The 8,951-nt window shown below is 37.1% G+C and overlaps 1 long non-coding RNA gene and 1 other non-coding gene across 2 annotated transcripts; one reads left to right on the forward strand and one right to left on the reverse strand.

The window, feature by feature from the left end:
* Positions 1–1,097: 1,097 nt before the first annotated feature.
* On the reverse strand, positions 1,098–1,169 carry Trnac-gca (transfer RNA cysteine (anticodon GCA)). The gene has a single exon. It is a non-coding gene; the product is annotated as a tRNA-Cys (tRNA).
* A 102-nt stretch (positions 1,170–1,271) lies between these two features.
* On the forward strand, positions 1,272–2,647 carry LOC136279065 (uncharacterized). Its single transcript, XR_010716706.1, has 2 exons — positions 1,272–1,361; positions 1,780–2,647. It is a non-coding gene; the product is annotated as an uncharacterized lncRNA (long non-coding RNA).
* The last annotated feature ends 6,304 nt before the right edge of the window (positions 2,648–8,951 follow it).

An 8,951-nucleotide genomic window follows, 5' to 3' on the forward strand; every position in this document is an offset into this window, starting at 1 on the left:
AGGTCTCTCTAGGACGCTTGTAAAATGCCCTTCTTTATTTTATGCAAATCATAGTTGAAAAGACTTGGCGAAAAAAACATGAATACATAAAATGTCTGCAGTCATTCTTTAGAATTCATGATTCACACGCGCCTGGAAACGCTGGCTGTGCATAAATTAAAAGGCCAATAACAAAACTTTGGCCTCTAATTATCAAATATGCTCGTTCAAGGTCTCTTAAAGCTCTGAAAATGCTCTGTTTTAATAAATACAAATAAAACTTGAGAACGTTAAGCGAAAAAAGTCGAAGGCATAAAATGTTTTCAATCATTCTTTGGAGTTCATTGACACGTCAACACAAGAAGGATGCACTTGTAGACAGTGCCGCTAGAGGTTGCTTGATTGCGTTATGGAATACTGTTTCACTCATTAGAGTCTTCCTCCAAATCCAGAACGAATGAATCCCGAAGTTAGTCAATACGCCTTCGGCGGTTCTACATGGCCCCCGAAGTAGGTACCCTAAGAAATAATTCGCGCGTTCCTTCTATGCCCAAAATCCAGCGGTAACACCAATTACTGAATAACATACTCAAAATAGACGTGTAGTTGAAATGTTCCTTTACATATCTGATTAACATAAATTATATACTCTACAAACACACGGAAATCTTATTAGTTAGTTATTTCTAAAACTAAACAATATCCAAGCATAGATTAAAGAGGGTAATTCAATATTATCAACTAACTTGATAACGTAAATATTGGCCACCATCAAGAGTTTAAAAGCTGGCGAATCGAATCGCTGTGACGAAGGGCTGACGCTGGACACGTCAGCTTTTAAACTCTTAACCCTGAGCAATTAACGCTATCAACTCAGTTGATAATACTAAACTACCCTGTTATCCTCTCCGGCCGACGCAGCATCACAGTTTCTCTAAAAACTTACCCCCTTTGTAGACTAAAGAGAAATTTTTTTTTCTTGTGAAGGCTATTAATTCCGCCGAGAAAACACTCAAATTAACGTCATAATGAGTAAAAACGAAAAAAAACTTTTCATCTAGAAAAGTAATATAAATTAAAAAATAAAAAAATAGTGAAGGGCAAAAATGTTCTGGCAGAGGGGGCACTCGGAGTTGAACCAAGGACCTCTCGATCTGCAGTCGAATGCTCTACCACTGAGCTATACCCCCTCTCATGAGAAATTCCCGTACAAATTAAAATATTTTTACTAATGTATTAAAAATCACTTCCGGTCTCCACGCACATTTCGGAAAGCGGTAGATAAAGTTTGAAAACGGTTGTGCAGAGTTAGTCAACTAGAATGTATATAGAAACTACTGTAGTATCTCATGTTGAAAGGGAAAATACCTAAACATGAACAGGTAACTTGAAGTAGAATTGCAGAGGAATTTTTCTGTCTTTGATTTTGGGTTAGATAGTAGATTAATGTAAATTCCAATGTCTGGTTGGAAACGGGGTCAGTAAAAGTACGGTTGGGTTAAATCTCATATATATGGGACGAAATCAATCGATGTCTATTCATAATAGCTGCATAGATGTTTTGAAACATAATGGTTAGTTTCGGTGATGGAGCATTTGCTCCAGAGAAGCATTTACTCCAGCATTTACTCGAGCATTTGCGTAATTTGTCATTGTGGTTAAAGACAGTTGTAAAGAACTAAACACCCGTGTATTAGTGTTTTGTTTTTGCCCTTTGGGATTTTTGTGTGTTAGTTAGTCGTGCGTGCAGAATGTATTTTAGCGTGTTAGTCGAGTAATTTATTGTAATATATTCCTCAGTATCTAAAGGACGTGTTAGCCTTTTCGGGTCAGTTTTTTTTTTCGCTTGCCATTTCCAAGCGATCATTTCTGGCCCTACGAGCATCCAGATATCACATTACAGTTCGTCGCCGCTCCAGTGCAGTTTTTCCCAGCTCCTAACAAATGTAAGTGTCGCTTTGGTCCAACTTTCCGTTGCGTTTTAGTTCACTTTGTAACGTTCCTTTCTTTTTTTGTATTTTAGTTTTAACCGCTTTGAACAACCGCAACTACAACATCGTTTCTTAACCCTTTAACTCCCATGAGTGACCAAGGCAGAATTTCTCCTAACAATATCAATACAATATCAATCAGATAAGTGATGAGAATAAAGAAAAATATAAACTTGAGAATAATTGGTTGATCCAATACTAAATTCTTAGAACTATCATTATAAGAATTGTATAGTTGACAGTAAGGAGAATTACAAATTTGAACTGGGAGTTAAAGGGTTAAATAAAGCACGTTAATACAAGGCTGGAGTGTTTGGAGTGTTTAATGCACTGTTGGAAATTATAACAGTAGAACCTCTAACTCTAACTGGAACAAGATTGATTTACCCTTAGAGATGACCCCATTTCTTCTGTCATGTACTACCAGCTAACTGGAACGTAGTTATCTCATACAGTTCGTTAACTCTGACTAATCTAGCTTTCTCTTTGCTAAAATTTACCCTAGTAAGTTGTACTGAAAGTGGAAAGAAGGGTTGATTAATGTCAGAGTGTTAGTTGTTTGACAGCTCTCATTCTTTAATTATGGTTGATATGACTGTTATAAAATTTTTGAAAACCTCATACAGTTAGCTGAACTTCCCAAAGTAGATGTTCTAATAAAAGCTATTATAAAACAAGCTTAATGTATGAAATGGACTGTTGATTTTACAAAAATGGTAAAAACAAGATTCCTTACTAACTATTTACAGTTGAATTGAAATTGTACACCAACTTAGCTAAGTTGAACCACTTTGTTTTCCCTGGGAGTTTGAGTTGTGGGGTTTTACTGTAACTGCCTTGCAGATGGCTGGTGCAGTGTTAGTTAATTAATGGATAGGAGGTGTAACTTTATGCTGTTAGAGGGTGAGTAAAACTAAAAGGGCCACCAAATCACTGATTTTAATAGCAAATGTAGTAATTACCCAAAAAGTGGACACTAAATAAAAATGTTCATTGCTCCTTTTGTATCTGAAGTGTAGCATGGTGTCTTCATATTATGGATGCATGTCTTTGTTCTAACACAGATGTCACTACTGGGATCAAAAGTCTGGTGGCAAGATCTATTGAACTGATAGGAATGTTGGAACCTGTTTAGCTGAAAGGATTGTTAAGGGGGAAGGTAATAAATAATGCCATATCAAGACGTAACCTTGGGTCAGAAAAAATCCTTTATTTCAGGGAAGCCTCCCAATGTTCTTGAGCAGCTTTTCCTGATGTCCACATAACAGTTATGAGATGTTCTGTGATAAGGCTCTACAAATTCCTAAATGGTTCTTTTTGGAGTCACTCGATTTAATAAAGAGAATTACCAATGCACAATATTTTTGTGCTGATGTTACATGGATTTTATTTTAGAAAGAATGTGAATTGATATGCCAAATTATTGAATTTACTACTTGGTCAAAGTTTAAGCTTCTGTCCTGACAAAATGGAAGAAAAGGAGGGATGAAGAAAGATGGTAATGGCTTAGCCAGGTTGTCAAAGAAAAAATAATTTTTTTGTGAGCAGTGCAGTAAGGAAAAATGGAATCCCTTGTCACAGATTTAAATTTCAGATCAACTATAACCCTTAACTTCCTCCCTCTCTTAGCTCCAGAGAACTTGTAGTTGAAAAAAAAAGTCAATATCATATTCTCTATTCATAATTCTGACAATTGCTTGGCTTTTTTTTCTGATATGACATCTTTATGATTCAAAAAACCAAGAATTTATTTTGATTTGATTTTAGTGAGATTTTCATCACCAAGTTTTTCTCAATTCAGAATTATCACAACTATTATGAGCACATATTCACTAAATTTAGAGCAACTGTTGATGGAAATGCTTAGTTGAAAAATCTCTTTACGTCAATATTGTAAGCAGCTACCTAGAGTATGCAAGGCAAAAGTGAGTTTTCAGTTATTTTCCTGTTGATTGTTGTGATTTGAAACCGAATGCAACATGTTTGTGGAATGGACATTGCTTTTCTTCAACTTTGAGTGACAACATTTAAATGAGGTATACTGAAATGAATGAAAAATCATCAATTACTAGAACTTAGAAAAATGTGGATCACTGATCAGACAGATATGAATGTTAGAATAATTTTTGCATCATTATTTTGAGACATTAGTAAAGAACAACATGACAAGTAAGATGTTTCTTTTGTATTGACAGTGAAAGCACCATATAGTGTACAATGTTTTATATCTGTTTTCTCTGTTTTAAGGAAAGGGTACAATTTCATTGAAAATAATAATAATTTGCCTTTGGCATTACATGTGCACCTTCTCAAAATCCAGTGCAGCTCTGATCAGCTATCCACTCGCTTGTGTGAGAGAACGTGAACTGCGCTTTTATCCATATTTATTAGCCATGTTCATATAATTTGTTAGTAAATTCAGTTGCTTACATGTAAGGTATATGTTGTTGCAAAGACTTCCCTGGCCTACCCCTAATGACACACAATCTGAGTAGAAGTTAGGTAATGAGAATGAAAGAGAAATGTATTCCTTTCATAACATATGCATTTGTTTTGTGAAGAAGAGGACTCGTCCACTGACATTTGACCAACTGTCAGCCAATAGTCAGTGGACAGTTGGCAGACACTAAGTCAACAGTAATCATCAGGTCAGTGCCAGGTGTTGAAATAACTTTATTAGACACCATGTTTACATTTTACAAAACTGAGCAAAGCATACAATTTATGCATGTTCGCTTTCAAAACTTGACATAAAACTAACTATAAATGGCTTGAAATTCCTCAAAATGCCACTAAAAGAGTAAAAGGGGTTGTTCATTTCTGTAAGTAAAGAGAACACATGTAGTTTCTATTGGCTTTTAGGCAAAAACATTGGTAGTTATATACAAGGGGGTGACAAGTTTTGAGGCTGAAGTTACAATGAACAAATGAAATGGGTTTCTACAAGTCAAGAAGGATTTATTTATGGCTGGTAATCTACAGTATGCATGGAATCTGGAAGGTTCTAGACAGCTGTGTTATTTGTACATGGACATTACTCAGTGAAAAGTAACAGCAGGAAAGTGCTTGACATTTAATTCTTTAAAAAGAGGATCTTGTTGTTTTGAAACCTGAGATGCTTTAATAAAGAAAAAGTTTCTTTTGTTGTTTACTGTAAGTAAATGTTGTCAGAATGTTTGAGAAGTGTTCCCCCAAAAAACTTTAAAGCAAGTAAAAAGTTGGATTTATGAAAGTATTGTAGCTTTATAGGCAAAATAACAATGCTTTAATGATACCAAAGCTCACAAAGAGTGGGTAAATTTGTGTTTACCTTCTACAATTTATACCAAGTGTCACTTTTCCTGAGAAGATGAGATTCAACCCTTCAGGTGAGGTATGTAAGTAGCCTTGCTTATTAGAATTGTCAAGCAACAGTTACGTCTGAAGAGAGGTGTAAAGACCTTTTTACCAAGGACTTTATGGTCCAAGAAAGAATGTCAACACTCAAAACATGTACTGTAATGGAGTTGCTCATGAAACATATGATTAAAAAATCCAGTTACCAACTGGGAGTGAAAAGTGATCGTAAACAGCTCTGCTAACTTTGAAAAAAGAACTATACAAGACAGCCTTGAATGTATATACCATATTAATGGAATGCCCTCCCTAATCTACCAAAAAGCAATTTGACTTCAGGTTCTTTAGGATTGTTGTAGACTATTTCATCAAGAGAAAAAATGAATCATGGGTCATCTTCGAATTTTCTGCAAATGATATGCAATGCTCTTGGAACAATTTTCTCTTTGTTAAATAAAATTTTTTTCCTCTCTTCCTATTTTCAAAATGGAATATTTTTTTCTGTAAAGTTTGAAGTTGATGTGGTGAGAAGTATATTTTGTCTTGAGAAATGTTTGGGAGTTTTGAATTGAAGTCTTACCAGGTCAATGATTTGGATAGAATTCCAATTTTTTTTGGCCAAATAATAGATTGAGAGGAACATGTTCACGAACAATTTGTCTGTTAGTGGTGTTTAAGTTTTGAATTAAAACTGAAAAGAGCAAACATCATTAAGGTTCTAAAGATGTAACGACTGAAGATATGACACTTGCTTAGCAGATGAAAATTAGTGACGGCAAGACATTTGAAAGAAGTTGTTAGAAATGTAGTATTTAACAGAAACATGTTCAATGCCACGAGTAAAAAAACTGGCCATGAGCTTCTGTACATTTTCTATGAAAATTAGTGAGTAAAATATTGTGTATTGATAATACCATGTGGACAGTTTATTTTATTGTCAGCACTAAATTGCAGAATGATGTATGGCAAAGTGAGGAGAAGTTACAATTAATGAGCAGAGGTGTATTTGAGGAAGCTAAATTAAATTCCACCAGCAGGTATGTACCTCTCCATGGCCCAAAGAAAGAGAGCAATAGAGAATTGAAATGTGTACACCTTTAGATGTTACATATTGGATGAAATGTTAAAAATGACAGCTGTGTGCAAGCCATTCCTTCTCCAAAGCAAAAAACAAAGAAATAAACAGCCCAGGCCTTTTTTAGAGAGCTGGGTAAGAATTGAATGCAACTGTTACTCAATTTGCCGAGATGAAATAACTTGTGCACAGAAAATAGGGGTGGCTGATTGATGAATGAGAGATTGTCATAGAAAGATAACAAGGTGTGTGTTTATGAAATAGTGCAAAATTTGAAACGAGGAAATCCCTTCCTTAGAGGATATTTTGCAGTGTAGAGTCCCGGATAGCCAGGCAGAGGGCAATTGATATAGCTGAAAAAAAAGAAGAGGCATAAACAGAAAATGATGAAGTGCGTTAGAATACAAAGTGACTGTTACCTTTTGGCCTGAAAAAAGGTGTTTGAAGTAACGCTGAAGTGCTTGATGTTGATAAGTGAATTGTTTGTAGCCCTTACCCTAAGTAGATTTGATGGAGGGTTGTTTGGGCAGCCTAAGCAGTGAAGAAGCCAGAAGGCATTTTGCTGGAATATTGATATGGAATGAAGTATACCGTAAGAGCATGGGCAGAGATGCAGTTATGGATAAAAAAGGTAAGCGTAGAGTGCGATGTGTGTTGATATGGAGTGGCCTGACTTGCAAGGAAGAGACTTTTTATGTTGTGATGGTTAGTTGGCGCAGTTGATTAGTGGCAACTATGAGATACGTCAGAAAGCATTGTGACGTCTGGCAGTAGCGCTTAAGTAAAGTGAAGCAAAGATGGCGGAGGGTGGAGGCAATAAATATTGTAGTGTTATTAGAAATGATTTTAGGCCGCCTGGTGACTGAAGGGCATCATAAAGCCTGGAAGTCCTTAAGCCAAGCACACGGCTCAAAGAAGCGAGTAGTGTTTGGAGCGTGTTTGCCCTAAGGCAGTAGTTGTCGGATGGGGTAAAGACGGTGTGGGCCAGGCGGAGGGTCTTAAAGCAACTCTCTTAAGGAATTTGTGGGCGTAGTGTGTAAGAGTGGTGTAAGCAGAAGTTGAAGGGGTTTGTGAGTGGGGCTAAAGCAATGAAGTGGTGTTTAAGCGGGTTGCTTTGAGACTTAAATAAAAAGATGTAAATGTAAAAGGGCGTACCTGTCATCGCCAATTTCTTTTTTTCACTTTATTAAATATGCATGACCTCCTTGTGCTACCTACATTCTTTCTCTACCCAACCACCACAAACATACTTCGCACAAACATACATACTTCGCAAAGCGCGCCAAATCTTCGCCGGGCTATTACTTGTAAATCCCAGCATGCACTTGACACACTTTTTTTAGTGTCTCTTCCCGAAACGAAGATCAAAACGAAGATTAAAACGAAGATTAAAACGAAGATCAAAGTGCTCTGTAAACCGCAACAAAGTGCTCTGTAAACCGCAAAGGCGTGAATTGAAAGAGGACTGAGACGTAATCTTATCTGGTTTAGGCAGTAATTTTATCTGGTTTAGGCAGGCCAATTGAAATGATCATACTGTTACACGTGTTTGAAACATATATCATTTTCGTTTCTGGTTCAAAAGAAAAAGTACCGGTAGGTAATAATGAGATATTCGAAAATCATCAATCTTTGTAGTGTAAAACTTTGGCATTTGAGTAGGTAATCATGATTTCTTTGGAATCTCCAAATAGTCTTGAAACTTGAAAGAAAATTGTTCTTTAAAGATTCAGTGTAATTATTTGTTTAGGTGTTATTACCTGTAATTTGGTCAGTGGCTGACACCTTTTGTCGCTTCGCTTCGCTTCACACGGAAAAAACAGACGACACGAAATGTAATGATCGATTTTGTCCCAAATAAAATAAAAATGTTACTTCGAACGCTTCGGAGTAAGTAACATTTTTAATAAATCTTCAGGGATCGTAATTTTTTTCTGTTGTTTCAGTGTGAATAGTCGCACGCCTGCCAGTCACTGAGTCACTGAGTCACTAGCACCGCTTGTTGAGACTAAAAGGAAATAGGAATTGCCGGTATAAGAACAGCCACAAGCAACGGCCACAAGAAACAATGACAGACTAAACCGGCTGTGTCGCGGTGCAGTTCATTAGGATAAACGTCTTCTTTTGATTACACGCACCACGCACTAAATGAAATAAAATTCCATGTCAACGACTGCGTGCAATTTTGCACAGAAAGTCTATGAATAGCTGCGCTGTCAAAAATTTCTGTGCAGAAAAAACGACCGTTTCAAGAAATGGTCCACTGTTCCGAGCATCGAGCATCGAGCATCGAGCATCGAGCATCGAGCATCCAGCATCCAGCATCGAGCATCGAGCATCGAGCATCGAGCATCCAGCATCCAGCATCGAGCATCGAGCATCGAGCATCGAGCATCGAGCATCGAGCATCGAGCATCGAGCATCCAGCATCCAGCATCGAGCATCCAGCATCGAGCATCGAGCATCCAGCATCCAGCATCCAGCCTCCGGCATCCAGCATCCAGCATCCAGCATCCAGCATCCAGCATCGAGCATCGAGCATCGAGCATCGAGCATCGGGCATCGGGCAT

The sequence above is a fragment of the Pocillopora verrucosa genome, chromosome 2 (assembly GCF_036669915.1).
Source record: "Pocillopora verrucosa isolate sample1 chromosome 2, ASM3666991v2, whole genome shotgun sequence".
Lineage (NCBI taxonomy): Eukaryota > Metazoa > Cnidaria > Anthozoa > Scleractinia > Pocilloporidae > Pocillopora > Pocillopora verrucosa.